The sequence below is a fragment of the Globicephala melas genome, chromosome X (assembly GCF_963455315.2).
Source record: "Globicephala melas chromosome X, mGloMel1.2, whole genome shotgun sequence".
Classification (NCBI taxonomy): domain Eukaryota; kingdom Metazoa; phylum Chordata; class Mammalia; order Artiodactyla; family Delphinidae; genus Globicephala; species Globicephala melas.
In genome coordinates this window covers 103,645,516-103,664,988 of record NC_083335.1, presented here as the reverse complement: position 1 = coordinate 103,664,988, position 19,473 = coordinate 103,645,516, and the positions used below count along the sequence as shown (strand labels likewise).

At 36.3% G+C, this 19,473-nt stretch overlaps 1 pseudogene; it reads left to right on the top strand.

Annotated features, from left to right (window-relative positions):
* Positions 1-1,282: 1,282 nt before the first annotated feature.
* LOC115849609 (ferritin light chain pseudogene) lies at positions 1,283-2,082 on the top strand (annotated as a pseudogene).
* Positions 2,083-19,473: the final 17,391 nt, after the last annotated feature.

Below are 19,473 nucleotides of genomic sequence, written 5' to 3'. Positions count from 1 at the left end.
ACCTTCTGTTAGCAACATTCCCTGCAACACTGTGTAAGGCCCATAATATTCTCTAAAGGCCAAACTCCAAAAGAAATGATCACTTCCAGAACAATGTACACACAGAATTACTAGTTAGTAGCCATTCATATTCAAATTTGAAATAATGATGATGAAACCAGCATCAGTTGTACAAATAACACACACTCAAATAAAGGAAAACTACACCATGAAAAAAAGCATTCTAAAAAGTATTTTCATCATCTTAAAGAAATAAGTGGTAGGGACCTACAAGACGGTGGAGGAGGAAGACATGGAGATCACCTTCCTCCCCACAAATACATCAAAAATACTCCTACAAGTGGAACAACTCCTACAGAACACCTACTGAACACTGGCAGAAGACCTCAGACCTCCCAAAAGGCAAGAAACTCCCCACGTACGTGGGTAAAGCAAAAGAAGAAAGAAAACACAGAAACAAAAGAAGAGGGATGGGACCTGCACCAGTGGGAGGGAGCTGTGAAGGAGGAAAGGTTTCCACACACTAGGAAGCCCCTTCACGGGCGAGACCGTGGGCTCCAGGAAGCCAAGGAAGAATAAAAAACAATTTAGAGATTAAAGACAAATTAGAATCAACACAAATGGAAGAGGCACTTGAATGAAAACCTAATGAATAATGTGGCTAGCAGGCATGAGATTATTACCAAAACAAAACTGAAAAGATCAGACCTGAAGAATAATAAAGGATTATCAAAATGATAAATATGGAATAAAAATTAAACTTAAAAAGTATTTAAATGTAAAACAGAAGTTTTCAATGATATAAAGATGTTAATATGTACACCAAAAGGGCACATTGTCTCTAGACAAACTGAAATGAAATCCTTAATGCCAAGGCATATTGTGGTAAACCACTGAACATTAAATGTATTAAAACTATATAAATGGACATTGGCAGAGGCAGAGCAAGTCATGTAGAAGGTGATGGAAAGCACAGTTGACTCTTGAAAAATGGGGGCGGGTTAGGGGCAACCTCCCATCGTTGACCACCCCCCCTCCCCAGTCAAAAATCCACCTATAACTTTATGATCAGCCTTCCATATACTGGTTCTGCATCCTTGGGTTCAACCAACTGCGGATGGGGTATTACCGTATTTCTTGAAAACCATCTTCATGTAAGTGGTCCCGTGCAGTTCAAACTCATGTTGTTCAAGGGTCAACTGTACATTGACTTCAGCCTTCTACCAACCAACATTCAACTGAAGATTATGCAGCAACGTTATGCCATAGTGAGGGAGAAACCATGTTTCAAGAATTTTATACCCAGCTAAGTTTTTCTTCAAGTGAAAAGACAACAGAAAATAAGGCAAGCAGTGTGCTGGGCAGTCCCGCGGCTCCGTCTCCTGCTACAACAGTGTTTGGACACAACAGACCCAGGGGCGCCCCTCGCTACCGCCTCCGACCACCTCCAACCTGTGTTCCACTCGCAACCTTCAGAACCAGCCGCTCAGCTGTCCTCGGCCACCGGGACCACCAACACCATATTTTGAGCTTAACTCCGTATTACCGATCCACCACGAGCTCCCAGATTCGTCAGAATGATTCCGCCGAGGTGGAGGCCGCCGTCAACCGCCCGGTCGACATGCATCTGCCGGCCTCCCGCACCTACCTCTCTCTGCGCTCCTATTTCCACCGCCACGACGCGGCTCTGGAGGGCCTGGGCCACTTTTTCCGCGAAGTGCCCGAGGGGAAGCGTGAGGACGCCCAGCGCCTCTTGAAAATGCAAAAGCAGCGCGGCAGCCGCGCCCTCTTTCAGGACGTGCAGAAGCGTCTCAGGATGAGTGGGGTGAAACCCAGGACGCTGTGGAAGCCGTCGTGCTCGTGGAGGAGAACCTGAACCAGACACTTGTGGACCTGCACGCCCTGGGCTCTGCCCGCGCAGACCCCCGCCTCTGTGACTTCCCGGAGAGCCGCCTCCTAGATGAGCAGGTGAAAGTCATCCAGACAATGCGCGCCCACCTGACCAACCTCCGCAGGCCGGCTGGTCCCCAGGTGGGGCTGGGCGAGTCCCTCGTCGAAAGGCTCGCCCTTCAGCACGAGTAGGAGCGTCCAGAGCCCAGCGGCCTTTGAGGAGCCCCTCTGGTATCAGGGCTTCTGCCTAAAGCCCCGCTCTGCAGCCACTAAGCAGCTTTTAACCACCCTGGAGCTCTCTCCCAAGCCTTGGACCAAATGGAAACAGTAAAACTTTTTGCAGCAATAAAAGAAAGAAAAGAAAGTACTCTAAGGCATATAATACCCAGATAATACAGCTTCCCTCTTATAGATTAAACTCACAAATACTATCTGATCATGAAATACAACTAATTAGTTGTGTGATTTAAAATAAAGAAATCAGGAATGACGTAAACGATGATAAGCAATGAATCAATTTAAATTTACTGAATTGATCCTATTGTAAGTTTAGAGTTCGAAAACAGTACATAAATGTGATAAAACTTGACAATAGTAAAATCATTATAAGTGAATAAAAGCCGAGGATGGAGAAGGTAAAGTTGGAATAAGTGGCTGAGTGCCAATTTTCTCAAATTTCCCAGAAAGGTGTCAAAATGTATCACGTAGATTTGAAACATAAACATGTATTGACACCAAAATGGCTCCAAATTCTTTGTTTTTCAAAGTCTAATTTTACATTTAGTCGTATCACTTAGATTTTTCAAATAAACATTTATGTGAAGTGCTGCTATTCCACGTTTCCCTTCAGTTTATTTTGTTTTCACAAAAGTAAATTACTTTCTAATTTAAAAAGAGCACATAGAGTATGATTCTATTTTTGTAAAATGAGTAGAATTTTTGAGTATTCGAATCTTTATAAATGAACATGTTTCCATTTTTAATAAACCATACTGTCATTATTTTTTATTAAAGATACTTTAAAACATTTACATTTACAGATGTCTTGTAAGGACTACCAGACACCAAGGAGACACAAATAAAATGACAGGGTTGGATATGGCTAATCATAGTGTATCATTTGTAATTTAGAAGCCTGCATTAGGAATCACATTATACTAATGGAGACCTCACCAATATTCGTCATTCTTTCATATTGCATTCACATAGATCAGACCTAACTGATTCTTAAGGAATAAGTGAGCAGTTGTGCTCTGCAACCACCAAGCTTCCAATTAAGGAAGTCCAATTAAAAGCTCATTTCTGTAATTGAGCAGAGATGTAACCAAGCTTAAAGAGAAGCAGACGAACAAGATGCATGCAGTTTATTTAGGGGAATGGGCATAATGATTCTGAACTTTAATAATTTTAAAATGATATCTATGTTTCCATAAAGTGCATTAAATTTCTCCTCTGTTGTCTTCAAGATCAATAGCTAAAATAAAACCACCATGCCAGCATATTGGGAACAACTAAAATTCAAAATATGAATAAGGTTTAGAAGCATGCAGGTTTACAGACCAAAAACAGTCTTTTAAGCTCCTTGCTTCCAAAATGGTTATAAAGCACACATGCACAGGAAAGGTGTATGTTACCTTCATGCTCCACAGATTAGGATATCCAAACCCTAAACAAATGTAGAATTTTCTAGCACTCCTTAGTGAGATTATATCTAAATGAAATCACTGTTACTGTTTATTTAACTGAATTCTACATCTTTACTGAAGTTACCTTTCAATTTTTTTAAAAAAAAACTGGTTTGATTTTGACGGAAACTGTAATATGCTTAATTTACTGAAAAGGTTATATTTCTTAATAACACAATTGAAATCAATGCTATCAGGGGGACAGTAGTATTCATTTTGCCACAATATTGTGGGAATGAAACTAAACACATCTAGCGTATTTATATATCAAGTAATATTCTGCATATTATTTCTTATAAACCTTTCAATAAAAAAGCTCATATTGTCTTTCTAGAGAAAATTGGAAATGTTTATCCAAACTAAATCAACAAATAAAATCTATTAAGCTTATTTTGTTTTAAGATATTATTGTGCTACCTTACACAACCAAGAATAGGAAATACAAATTACATACTATACTTTTGAAATGCAAAGTCTGACTCCTTAAGGAAGTGTTTTAAAATTATTGCATGCTAATTTCAAAGGGACATTTTTTCCCAAATTTTTATATTTATAATTAATCAAAATACTTCAATCATTTTTTGTTTGGGGGAAGGGAGTTCAAAATGTGTAGAAAAAATATATTACTTCCTTTCCCTAAATCCTAAAAGTAGTTATTTGTATATCCAGTCCAGTTAGAAAAATCAGTAGATAGTAACACTTCAGAAGTGCTGGTTTAGAGCTTCATGAAAATTCCCCTAATAAAAGTCACATTCTCTGTGGTCTAACATCTTATCCTTATAATTAATCTTCACCTTCAACCCAGAGCATGAAAAGATTATATAGACATCTGTCCTGTTTTCTTTATCTCTACTGCTACAAAATATTTTAAAATTACATCTGTTTGTCATAGTTCCAGTGTGAAAAACTTAAATTTCCACAGATGAACTTAAATTGCTTCAATGACACTACAAAAAACTAAGAATTAATAAAGTGCAAAATAGAAATAAATTGTTTCTTTGCTCCCTCACTAAAACCTTTAAGGTTTGGTGTTGAAAGCTTTATAAATTTATGCTCTGGACAAAAGAAAATTAAGAAAGGGTATTGTGGAATTCTAAGTAATGTTTATTCTTAATTGCTTGTTATACAAGCCAATGGTAGACATATATCTTACCAGAAATGTCATAAAGCATAATTTCATTACTATTTTCATATATGTGAAAGCAACTAAGGGAGGAGAAAAGTACGGTTGATTCTTGCCAAATAAGTTTAAGGGTATGGTAAATAAATGGGAAATTATAAATATATTGGATTTTTTCTCTGACTTCTGTTGCAGAATGAAAAATTAAGATTCAAAATTTTCATAACATTTCACAGTGGGAAAGCAAGAAGTATGTGTTGAATGAAGTAATGAACATAAAGCGAGTAGATGTAAGAAATTTTAATTTTATAATATTCATATGGAATATTCTGCTGGGCATTGTACAAACTCAGCACATTATCACAAATTTTCAGCCTAGATGATTATTCTTAAGGATGCTCTCCATCTGCCTTTCTAATGTTCTCAACCCTGTTCTCCCTCCTTTTCTTTCAATACTCTTCAGCATCCTGGCCTTAAAACAACTGGCAAACCTTGACTTAACCTTCGCTTCAGTGAACGTCCTGGTCTTTCTCAACTACACTGTTTTTTCTCTTTAGCTCAGTGTGGAATTCTAAATTAACCTTTTGACACATACTGTCTCTATAGTCACTTTCCCAACCGAATTGGACCCACCCTCTTGGGGAGTTCTTGGGTATACACCAATTTTATATATAATATAATGTAATATAATATAATATAGTATAATATAATATAATATGTAATCAAAATGTTGACCAAAGATCGTTCTTAAAAAATTGAAATAGTATTCATCTCACTTGGACTATAACGGCAATAGCACATGTAATACATTTTAGCAAGATGCCATCAAATAAAAAGTCTTAACTTCAATTTTACTAAAATAAAAAGGGCACCACTCTATAAGAGCAACTTTTACTGGGTTCATACAGTGTTGTAAATTTCTGAACTATTTCTTGTTTGTAATGCATCCCTTTGTAAAAATTCCCTGTAAAAAGGAATATCTGCTTTTTATGTTAGCTAATCTCACATATAGATGAATATCTGTTGAGGTGATAAAATCAAGGTGTCTCAATTCCTTGACTGTTGTTTAACCTCAAATCATATTTAAATGAAGAAGGTATTGACATGTGCTTTTTATCCAACTATCAGGTCATGATAAGCAGAGAGATGCAACACACAGTTTCTCCTCAAGGAGAGACTCGTTGCCCCATTTACTCTCAGCTCCTTTAGGTATCATTTCAGCTGCCTTACTCAAGGTCATGCCTCTCAGGCAGCCCAGATCCAATGACTGCTTAAGAGGGGAGCAGAAATGCCCAGTCTTTTGATCCCATGAGGGACAATTCTGAAGGACCAGTCTTATTCCAGACCTTCCCTCATAGGATGGACTGAGACTCCTGATGGGCCTGCCTCAAAACTGACTTCTCCCTCCTCCCACTTCTGCTTTCTTCTCCTCCCTTCCCCTGCTTTTGAACCCAGTGACACTCCAGCATAAAAAACCTGCAAATTAAACTGTGTTTCAGAGTTGGCTTCCCAGGGAACCCAACCTATGATACATCTATTCACAGTGTGCTGTACAAGTAATGTAACTTGTTTTTAAAATCTACTACATTGCAGCTGAGTACCTGTAAATAATTGTATAGGCATTTTTAAATGTCATAGACGTTCTCTGCAACTGACAAGACAGATATTTTCTAAAAATAACTTGAGCAAAGACTTCAACTGATGTCTTATGTAAAAAATTATCAGATTGCTCTGATTAGGGTACTATGTAATAATAGTGTAGTCGAACTGCTTTAGAAAACTAGTGCATTTAACCTCTAATAAATGAATAATCAGGGAACCTCTAGCCTGTAGTTCACAGTGGTAATTCAAAGACAAAAACTGAGGGATTCTAGGTTATGTGAATTGAAGTGAGGATTTTGAAGTATTTTGACCCAAACAACTATCATATATCTAATTACTGTTGGGTTTGCTCTTCACAAAATTTGCTAATTATTAAGAAATTATATATGTATTTTTCCAAGACAAATTTCTTCCCAAAATATTTAGAACTCCTTGCTATTCAGCAGGAAACTTTTAAAGGAAATAGACTTTAACAGTAAGCTTCCCACAAATTATAGTGACTTCTGCTTACCAGACATGTAAATAGCTTGAAAGTCATAAACTCCCATCCTCACAAAAAGCTGAACAAACTGAAAATCAACAACTTATCTGAGATCCATTAGAGAACTGAGGTCACAGGGCAATCCACTGGTCCAAAAAGAGAGATGAAACAGAGAACCTGAGCTTCCCAGGAGCAGAAGCCACAGCCGGAGATTTGTAGGAACACTTAAAGGGTAATTGAATAATTGTGGACTGAGTGTGTACTAATTTGAGAGAGAAAAACTCCTGTGGGCCTGTCCTTAGTGGGGGCTTCTACACTTTTACCAGCAGATATTGAATTTTACCACCATGTTACCTGAGTGAAGATTAGATAAAAATCTCATGCATCCATGAGTTGGAAAAAAGTAGGAAGGGAAAAGTAACCACTTTGAATAAAAGCTATAGCGTTTGCTCTCATTAACAGAAGACTGTCCTCAAGGGAAATGCTTTTACCAGAGCCTAACCAATGTGAGTGTTAACAAAGCCTAACTCGGGTAGGGGAAGAGACATATCGAACTCCAGGCCCCTCTAGCCTTCCATGTGGGGGAAGGGAAAAACCCAAATCCAGTCCATTCTAGCCATCCTGTAATGTTTGAAAAAGCTGAGAAGTACGTGTGAATGTCACAGTCCAGGGCCACAGGCCCCCTAAAACACTGAGACCTAACACAGGACTATAGAACACTTCCCCTCTGCCCCCTTACTTACCACCACATCAGCAGGGCTCCTGAATAAGTAAGAACTCTCTAGGATAATTTAAATACAACAGGGGAGACCAAAACAAGGACACCAGAGAAAATTTTTGCCTCTGACACCAACATTATAGCAAACAATAAACACAGCCTAACACACAGCCAGATGAACATAAAACCTCACACAAAAGACCTATTTACCTTAGTTCTTTTTGCTCACCACATTACATCTTTCAACAACAAGAGCAAAGCATGGCAAAAGGTGAAAAACACAGTGTGAAGAAACAAACCAAGAATCAGAAGCAGACTCAGATATAGCAGAGATGCTGGAATTATCAGACTGGAAATCTAAAATAAAAAGAAACGAAACTGAGCTATTTGTAATGAGGTGGATGGACCTAGAGTCTGTCATACAGAGTGAAGTAAGTCAGAAAGAGAAAGACAAATACCGTATGCTAACGCATATATATGGAATTTAAGGAAAAAAAAGTGTCATGAAGAACCTAGGGGTAAGACAGGAATAAAGACACAGACCTACTAGAGAATGGACTTGAGGACATGGGGAGGGGGAAGGGTGAGCTGAGACAAAGCGAGAGAGAGGCATGGACATACATACACTACCAAATGTAAAATAGATAGCCAGTGGGAAGCAGCCCCATAGCACAGGGAGATCAGCTCCGTGCTTTGTGACCACCTAGAGGGGTGGGATTGGCAGGGTGGGAGGGAGGGAGACGCAAGAGAGAAGAGATATGGGAACATATGTATATGTATACTGATTCACTTTGTTATAAAGCAGAAACTAACACACCATTGTAAAGCAATTATACCCCAATAAAGACGTAATAAAAAAAATATATATATATATATAAAATAACTAAGTCTAATATACTAGGGGCTCCAATGGAAAAAGTGGACAACATGCAAGAACGGGCAATGTAAGCAGAGAGATGGAAATGTTAGGGAACCGCTGACCGAAACCACCCTCCCTGGCCAGACAAGATAATAACCACTTGCATGAGTTCTCTTACAACAGGAGGTCCTCGTAAGGTATGCAGAACTAACAAGCTACCACCAACTGGAAGAATTCGGGAAAGGTCAAAAGGAGAGAGGAGATGCCAGTCCATATGTCCTACCAACATCCCAGAATCCTTCTCGCTGGAATCCATCTCGGCTGAGCCATGCAAGTGCCACCAGGAAGGACCGTGAGTCAGAGTGATTGGTCAGACACAACCCGGAAACTAACCGCATTACTATAAAACCCGAGACTGCGAGCCACGTGGCAGAGCAGTTCTCCTGGGTTCCCTTACCCTTCTGCTCTCCTCCCAGGCCCCCCTTCCCAATAAAGTCTCTTGCTTTGTCAGCACGTTCATCTCCTCGGACAATTCATTTCCGAGTGTTAGACAAGAGCTCATTCTCAGGCCCTGGAAGGGGTCCCCTTTTCTGCAACAGACACTCTAAGAAAGAATCAAAAGGAAATGCTAGAAATCAAAACCACTTAAATAAAAAATGAATGCCTTTGATGGGCTGATCAGTAAACTGAACACAGCTAAAGAAAGAAAAAATGAGCTTTAGAGGAAGCCAATAAGAACTTCCAAAACTGAAAAGCAAAGAGAAGAAATGGAACAGATAACCAAGGACTGTGGGATAATTACAGAAGGTATAACATACCTGGAATGGGAATACCAGAAGAAGAAAAAGAAAGGAACAGAGTTTCTGTTTGGGATGATGAAAAAAAATTTGAGATAGGAGTGATATAATTAATGTCACTGAATTATAAACTTAAAATGCTTAAAAAATAACCAATTTTACATTCTTTGTATTTTACTACAATTAAGAAAAACAGTAAAGGAGTAATAAAGGCTTACATAGACAAACATAAATTAAGAGAAAATTTGTTGCCAGTAGACTTGCCTTGCAAGAAATTTTAAAGAAGTTCTTCAGAGAGAAGGAAAGTGATATATGTCAGAGACTTAGAGCATTAGAGAAGGGATAAATGAAAGTAAAATAAAATCTTTTATTTTTCTTATTCTTAATTGATCTAATAGATAATAGTTTGCTCAAAATAATAATAACAACAATGTATTCAGTGACTATAGGTTAAAGATAAGTGGAATGAGTGACAACAGTGTTACAAGGATGAGAGAGAGGAATTCGGGATATATTGTTATAAGGTACCCACACTATCTATGAAGCAGTATAATGTTATTTGAACATAGACTTATATTAGTTGTATATTGCCAACTCAAAGGCAAACACTAAAATAAAAAAAAAGAATAATTGATATGCTAAGAGGAGAGAAAATGAAATTATGTAAAATGCTCAATTAAAGCCAAAGAAGGAAGAAAAAGAAAGGCAAAAAAATAAAAATAAAAAAAGAGACAAATGAAGAAAAAGGGCAACAGATACAAAAACAGTTAAAATGTCATTGATATTAATCCAACTCTATCAATAATTAATTTAAATATGAATAGTCTAAATACACCAATTAAAAGATACAGACTATCTGAATGGATAAAAATACAAGACCCAACTGCACATCATTCACAAGAAAAAAGAAAGAAAGAAAAGTAAAGGGATGGAGAAATATGTACCATGCTGACACTAATCAAAAGAAAGTTGATTAGGTGTGTTAATTTCAGATAAAGCCAACTTCAGAGCAAGAAAAATGATATGGAATAAAGAGGGACATCACATAATGATAAAGGGGACAATTCTCCAAGAAGACATAACAATCCCATAAACTGTGGTTACTAGATCAGTCTTGTAGCTCAATGTTATGTCATACTAAGCCCCAGAATCTGATTAATTGTATTCAGTGTGTCCCAGCAGTGGAGAGAGGCTATATTAAAAATCTCCTCTTTTAGGTATAGACATAAAATTATTTAATGATGAACATTCAGAACACTTATCTTCCATTTTAAAACATTTTGGTGCACTACTTTTAACAAATATTTTTGACCCACACCTCCACGACTGACAGAACACCCTCTATTAACAGCTAGGCTAGCCAGGTTTATGAAACACCATTTGGCCTATTTCAGAAAATGTAGATTATTAGTAAGTATATTTAAAGTCAATGCTACCGAGTTTGCTTCTGTACCCACATGTAGAGTACACTGCCATTATTCAATCTGCTCTAAACCTTCTCTTTTTGTGTCCTAACATCATCTCCACCTAAGAGAATAAAACCCTAACTAGGTTCTGGTACCAATTCCAATGTCAGGGAGGGTAACCTGCAACAACAAGCAACTCTTGGGACATCAGCTGGGTATCCTACAATTCAACTCAGTTCTGACACTATCTACCCAGAAATGATGTCCGATTCCACAGGTTAAGGATTCTGTCCCACAAGACACCACAGCTCCACCCTGCCCTTCCCCATCACCACCCTGGCTGACTTCCAACACCAGTCACAAGGCCAGGTTGTTACCTGTGCTTCTAACCAACTGGCTATAAATCAGAGAGGTTCCTAAGATGCCCTCAAGGGGTTCAATTAATTTGCTAGAGCAGTTCACAGAATTCAGAGAAACATTTTACTTAATAGGTCACTGATTTATTATAAAAGGATATAATTTAGGAACATCTAGATGGAAGAGATGCATAGGGCAAGGTATGCAGACAGGGCATGGAGCTCCCATGCCCTCTCCAGCCTATCACTCCCCCCCACCCTCCCAATCTCTACAGGTTCACCAACCAGGAAACTCTCCAAACCCAGTCCTTTTGGGTTTTGGTGGAGGTTTCATTACTTAGGCATGATTAATTAAACCATTGGTCATTGGCAATTTATTCAACCTCCAGCTTCCCCCCTCTCCTCCCCACACTACCCCTTCCCCCTCTCCCGAGGCTGGGGGGTGGGACTGAAAGTTCCAACCTTCTAATCACTTGGTTAGTTCCCCTGGCAAACACCCACCAACCTTAGGTGGGTCCAAAAGTCACCTCATTAACATAAAAAAGACACCTCAATTACTCTCACCATTTAGGAAATTCCAAGAGTTTTAGGAGCTCTGTGTCAGAAACAGGGATGAAGACCAAATATACATTTCTTACTTAAGTCACAAAGTTCTTTTGCCTAAGTTTATTGGGACCAACACTGCACACCTAACAACAATCTTAAGAAACTGAAAATGATCAAAATCACCACCAAATAACAAAGCTCAGTGAAACCAGACTGCCTGCCTTACTTATATGATTTGGGGCAGGTAATTTAATTTTGAGGATCCTTGTTTTCCTTGTGAGAAAAATGCAAAAAATAAAGGGTTATTGTTATAAGGATTAAAGGATATAGTGTAGCTAGTTGCTTAGGATACACAATAAATTTTGAATAAAGATTAAGTCTATAAAATGCAAATCAAAAACAGATATTTGGGGCTATAGAAGTATATTTACTTTGCTCAAATTCTTTTTCATACAAACTAAGAGTTCAACATTTATTAATAGCAAGTATATGTCAGGCATTGGGCTGGTTTGGAGAAAAAAATATATGGTAGAAGTTGGCGAGCTGTTCAAAAATAATCCAAGTTCTTTTTTTTTCACAAACCCCTGGAGTTAAGTTTCAGTCACCTGGGAGTTCAGGCCTATAGAATGTGAGCAGATTTGATATGTGGCGCTTGCAGTCCTGACAATTTGCTACCCCCTATGTCTGTTACGTTTTGCCTCTAGGCTTGCTGCAGAAGGCTCACAGGAGAACTCCAAGGCTCTAGAAGTGGTGCATCCACTGAATGAATGGAAAATCTCATTCTGAATCCCTCTTTTGCAAAGCTTTCCACCAAACAGCCAATTTATCTGTGACAAAAGAAGAGATACAACTCCATGTGGTAAGCCGCTGAGATCTGGGGGTTGTTGGTTATAACAGAAAATCCCACTTTGAATGAGACAAAAATAAGGCATGGCATCTTTACTTGAGGTCCTTACTATTTTAATGGTAGAGAGAACATACACATACATTTTATCATTACTTGTTCTTATCTTCCTTCCCCATAAGAGAATTTCTTACTTCTGGAAACAGACATAAACACTTCTGTTTTGCTTTTTAAATTAAACTATCAGTTTTTTTTCTTTTCTGACTGTTGTAAGATACTTGAGCCATATCCTACATCCTTAGTACCTAGTACAGTCCTAGGGCCTGACAGGGACTTAATAAATATTTGATGAACAAATGAATGAGTGAATTCCATGTGGAATCTAAATCTATCAAACAAGTAAGCATGTAACAAATCCTCCTTAGAATGACAGTGATGTGGTAACATTTAAAAGACATTTCATTTTGTGAAATTTCCAAATTCTTACGTTGCAAGAATGCTTATTTCCTTAAAATTTAACATGTGTGACAATATAAAATTCAGGTATTTTTCCTGTTGGCATTGTTACTTTCATCTCATTGAAATGTAATATTAAAAAATATACCTCAAGTTCTACATACAGAGGAAGCAGATAAAAAATGATAAATGAGTTATTTTATAAAGAAGGAAACATATTTCAATATAGAACATATAACTATGATTCGATTATTCCTATAATCGATATTATTCCACAGTATCTGGCATATGGTAAGTGTTTAATAATATTTTAATAAGTGTTAGTAATTATGATTTCATTTAAGTTGCAATTGCAAATTGAAGAAAATTGAGGAAAGGTACTATAAGATTCAAACAAAAACAAATTATATATAATGAGGTAAAGGAGATTCACATGCTAGATACTTAAAAATTCAAACTATGTCTCCTTCCTCTCATTCCTCAAGTTTGGAGTGGAGTTATCATTAGTTTCAAACTAATGATCATCAAGAATTAAATACACTGCTCTCCTGTGAATATAAATCTTTGAAAACCTTGGTTTTTCTCTGCAACTCTGTTCAAGAATTTGATTTAAACTTTAGATGACACGAAAGAGAGACTATTGAAATGATGTCTGAAATTAAGTTATACAAAATATTGCTGTTAGATAGTTTGTACGGAGTTTGAGAGAGTATTCTCCCTGAAACAATGAGACAAGGGTAAAATATTTGGAGACAAGAAATGCTTCCTCCACGTATGTATTTTTCCTACTGCAAGGAATCTAAATTGGTAGAATCTGTAGCTCAGGTGCTGCTTTCTGCGTGAAGAGTGTGTTATCAAGGCAAATGTGAAACCCAGTTTAGAGTTCTTTTCCATTACATATTTACAAATACAGCACTCTGGGCAACAATTCAGACTGCTACTGTGTAGATATTTTGCTGTTGATTTCTGGCGGTGGATTGGGAACTACCAATAGTAGTTGTATAAATTTGTATAAGTTGTATAAGTTTGTATAAACATATATAAATCTATTCCACCATTATTGTGGAGAAATAACTTTTTATCTCTACTTTAAAACCCTCTTCTGTTCTGTTTAATTGTGTTCTTTAGAGTTATGTCCTGCAGAAAGAGACTAAGTTACAGAGGAACTGTAGAAGTCAGTGTTATATAAAATATCAGAATTGCATCAAGGGACAAAGAGGCAGGCAGGGGAGATAAATTAGTCTTCTGATTTAAAAAAAGAATAACCAGGAGGTGAATATGCTGGCATGGGGAGTAAATAAGTCTGTTTGAAATTTTTATTTTTGCTTTTGGTTATGAATTTTAAAAATAAAGAGGAGAAAAAGGAGGAGGAGGAATGACCTGTGACTCCCAGATTTTGTTCATAAGAAATGAATTTTAACCATTTCTGACTTTGCTCCCACACTCTGAACCATTATTCTTGTAGCTATACAAATAAATAAAATATAGTATATAATATATTTAATAAATATATAATTTAACATTATAAATATATTATTTATATATTAAACTATTTCTAATTCATGTATATTCTTTAATATATTTTATTAATATATTAATATTATTGAATTAATATTAATATATTATTTCATATCAAATGCTAAGGTGAAATAACCTGCATATTGACCTTACCAAAGCAAAACTATAAAGGGAAGCATATCTCCACTGTTATATTTTGAGCTCAGCAAATCTCAAGAAAGTAAGGACAATTGTGTAAAAAATGTACTGGTGACTTGATAAACAATTTGACACTGCATACCCTAAAACCCAGCTTTTTCACTCCTAGGTGCATAAGAGACAAGAATATTTATAGCAACACTGTTTGTAGTACAAACAACTGGAAACAACTCAGAACACAACGAATATAACGCTAATGAAAAAGTTTGAAATATTGTGAGAATTACCAAAATATGGCACAGAGACATGAAGTGAGCAAATACTGTAGGAAAAGTGACACCAATAGACTTGCCTAATGCAGGGTTGCCACAGACCTTCAATTTGTAAAAAGTGCATTATCTGCAAAACACAATAAAGTGAAATGCAAGAAAATAAGTCATGCCTGAATAGGACATTAAGAATAATAAACAACAACCACACAAACACATGGAAAGATATACTGTGTTCTTGAATTGGAAGAAACAATATTACTAAAATGACCATACTACCCAAGGCAATCTACAGATTCAATGCAATCCCTATCAAATTACCAATGGCATTTTTCACAGAACTAGAATAAAAAATTTTAATTTGTATGGAAACACAAAAGGCTTCTAATAGCCAAAACAATCTTGAGAAAGAAGAACAGAGCTGTAGTATACCCTGACTTCAGGCTATACTACAAAGCTACAGTAATCAAAAGGGAATGGTCCTGGCACAAAAACAGACATAAAGATCAATGGAACAGGCTAGAAAGCCCATAAATAAACCCACACACTTAGAGTCAATCTACAACAAAGGAGGCAAAAATATACAATGAAGAAATGACAGTCTCTTCAATAAGTGGTGCTGGGAAAACCGGACTGCTACATGTAAAAAAACAAAATTAGAAATTCTCTAACACCATACACAAAAATAAACTCAAAATGGATTAAAGATCTAAAAGTAAGACTGAATACCACAAAACTCCTAGAGGAAAACATAGGTGGGATACTCTGACATAAATCACAGCAATATTTTTTTGGATCCACCTCCTAGAGTAATGGAAACAAAAGAAAAAATAAACAAATGGGACCTAATTAAAATTAAAAGCTTTTGCACAGCAAAGGAAACCATAAACAAGATGAAAAGACAACCTGTGGAATGCAAGAACATATTGCAAACAAGGCAACTGACAAGGGCTTAATTTCCAAAATATACAAACAGCTTATACAGCTCAATATAAAAAACAAATCCAATCAAGAAATGTGTGGAAGACTTAAACAGACACTTCTCCAAAGAAAATATACAGATGGCCAATAGGCACATGAAAACGTGCTGCACATCACTAATTATTAGAGAAACGTAAATCAAAATTAAAATGTGATTACAATCACCTCACACTGGTCAGAATGGCCATCATCAAAAAGTCTACAAATAATAAAGCTGGAGAGGGTATGGAGAAAAGGGAACCCTCCTACACTGTTGGTGGGAATATAATTTGCTGCAGCCACTATGGAGAACAGTATGGAGGTTCACTAAAACACTAAAATTAGAACTACCATATAATGCAGCAATCTCACTCCTGGGCATATATCTGGAAAAGACGAAAACTCTAGTTCTAAAAGATACATGCACCCCAATGTTCATAGCAGCACTATTTACAATAGCCAAGACATGGAAGCAACCTAAACAATCACTGACAGATGAATGGATAAAGAAGATGTGGGGTGTGTGTGTATGTGTGTGTGTGTATGTGTGTGTAAATATATATATATATATATATATATATATATATATGAAATGGAATATTACTCAGCCATAAAAAAGAACGAACTAATGCCATTTGCAGCAGCATGGATGGACCTAGAGATTATCAAACTAAGTGAGGTAAGTCAGACAGAGAAATATAAATATCATATGATATCACTTATATGTGGAATCTAAAGAAGTGATACAAAGGAACTTATTTATAAAGCAGAAATAGACTCACATAGAAAACAAACTATGGTTACCAAAGGGGGAAGGGGGGGAAGGGATGAATTGTGAATGTGGGACTAACATACACACTACTGTATATAAAATAGATAACCAACAAGGGCCTACTGTATAGCACAGGGAAATATATTCAATATTTGTAATAACCTGAAAAAGAATATATATATGTGTGTGTGTGTGTGTGTGTGTGTATATATATATATATATATATATGACTGAATCACTTTGTTATACATCTGAAACATTGTAAATCAACTATACTTCACTTAAAAAATAATAAGACTACACAAAACAGAACAAACAACAGTGCATGATAGTAGATGTTTCATAAGGAGAGGGAGGAAAATACTGTTGTACAAGTATGTATGGGGGGGTTGTTATTACCTTTCATAATGTTTTGTTTCTTAAACTGGGTAATTAATATATGTATTTGTTATTTTAATCTTTATAAATATTCTGTGTTAATTTTAAAAAACCTCTCCATAGAACACTAATCATTAAAATTATTTGTGCTTAGGAGGAAAAGGGTGACAGGTAATAGATACACTCTCATTGATTTAGTTTCCTATTGTTGCATACAAAAACTAGAAGTTTAAAAAAAAAAAAACTAGAAGTTTAAACAACCATTTTATTTGCTCAGAATATATTAGGTCATTAATTCAGAGCTCAGCTATGTTGTTCTTCTACTCTAGTAACTCGGCTGCAATCAACTGGTGATGGGACAGGGCTGGAAGTACATAAATGCTTCACTCACGTGTCTGGCATCTTCATGCTCCTCCATGTGGCTTCCCTCTCTCCCTTCATGTGGCTAGTTTGAGGTTCCTCACAGCATTGTTGCCTTAGTGTAGTTGTATGTCTTTGATATGTTTTTTTCCCCCGCTCAGGAGGGAGCATTCTAAGATGTGCAGTTTGCATTTACAGATTTCCTTTCTTCCTTTCTTCCTTCCTTCCTTCCTTCCTTTCTTTTTCTTTCTTTTCTCAGTAGATTACAGATTTATTATAAAAGGATACTAAAGTATATGAACCAACAGCCAGATAAAGAATACATAGGGCAAGGTTCCGAACAAAGCAGTTTCTATCTTTGTGGAGCTTGGGGGTCAGCATGATGGTATGTGGTACCCAACATGGAAGCTCTCTGAAAAGGACTGTGGTTACAGATGTATAGATGTGGTTACTTAATGCTTAATATTACAAGTTACACTTTGTCTCTTCTTCCACATTCTATTGCAGAGTCCAGATTCAAGAGGAAGTGAAATAGCCTCCACATATAGAAGGTGCATTGGCAGGCGGATTCTTAACAACTGCGCCATCAGGGAAGTCCACAAGTAGGGTTTTTAAACTTAATTTTGGCTTTCATATTCAGATTATTGTTTTTATATAACAATTAATTCATATCCTTATCTTTGAATAATGACTTCTAGAAAATAAATATGATTTTCTATCCAAATGTTGTGATTAAATAGATGATATATTTTTGTGTTAGAGAGAAGAGTTTAGAAAATTTCATTCAGTAAAAATTAAAACAAATCATACTGCCATCTTATCACTTAACTGTTTCTTCTTTGGCCAGAAATTCTTTGTGACTTATTTTGACCAATAGAATTGAAATGGGAATTCTGAATACAGATCTTAAAAGGCCCTGAGAATGTCCACTTTCACCTTCTTGGAATTCTTTCTCAGTTATGTGAGGTAGCCCAGGCTAGTCTGCTTTAGACATGTGGGCCTGCTGACATCCAGCACGAATTGTCAGAAATGTGAGTATAGACCATCAAGATAGCATCAAACAACAAAATGACTGCAGCCATTTGAAAAACAATAGAAAAGAGCAGCAGAAAAACTGCAGTTGAATCCACGCCTTACTGCTGACCTTCAGAATAGTGAAAAGTAAACAAATAAAATGGTTGGTATTTTGAGCCACTAAATTTTGAGATGGCTTGTTTTATAGCAATAGGTAACTGGTACAGATGGGTACTTACAAATGGAGTGGTGCCACAACAAAAACTTGAAACATGGGGCATTGGCTTTGAGACTAAGTGGCAAGGGGAAGCTGGAAGAGTACAATGAACCTATACAAGGAGGCTGGGGAAGCAATGAGTAACGTTCTGGAGGAGGCTGGGAGAAAAAATGGCCTACAACGATCTGGAAGATAGTGAATTCCTCAGTGAATATGAGGAATGGCTTAATGAAATCTTTTTTTTTTTTAGTGAAGTACAGTTGATTTACAGTATTTTGTTAGTTTCTGGTATACAGCAAAGTAGTTTATATGTATATTATATATATATATAAAAATATATATATACATATATATATATACTTTTTCAGATTCTTTACCATTATTTATAGGTTATTATATATTGACTATAGTTCCCTGTGCTATACAGTAGGTCCTTGTTGGTTATCTATTTTACATATAGTAGTGTATATATTTTAATCTCAAACTCCTAATTTATCCCGCCCCACCTTTCCCCTTTGGTAACCATAAGCTTAATGAGATCTTGAGGCAGAATATTGAGTGCTTCTAGTTCATATGATAGGGCACTATGACAGAGACAGTGTACTGAAGAAGGAACTATAGAGAATGCAAGTCAGGAGTTGTTATTTTACATCTCCACTCTCTTCAGCTGACAAAAGATTTTCAAAGTAAGAAATACCCTCCATGCTAAGTCATGCTCTTTTAAAATTACCTTTAGTTCATTTTTCCTCTTACTTGTAAGATACATGTAAAACTGTGGCTATAAATAGCCTACCAGTATGCATATTTTATTTAATCCATAAAATATTAACTTTGGGACATTCAAAATACCAACTGAATTAAGTATAACATTTATTAATTTATTTGCTAACTCTCCTATGTATTCAGAGATTCAATGATTTAGGACTTTAGTTAAAAATAATTGAAAAAGTTGGCCTATACAAAGATTTTTTTTAAGTAAGAAACAAAGAACCCTATATCTCATAGTTTAATATATATTTTTAATATGACTCCATGTAAACTTTCTCTCATTCATGAGAGCTGCTGAAAATATTTCTTCTAATAAGGA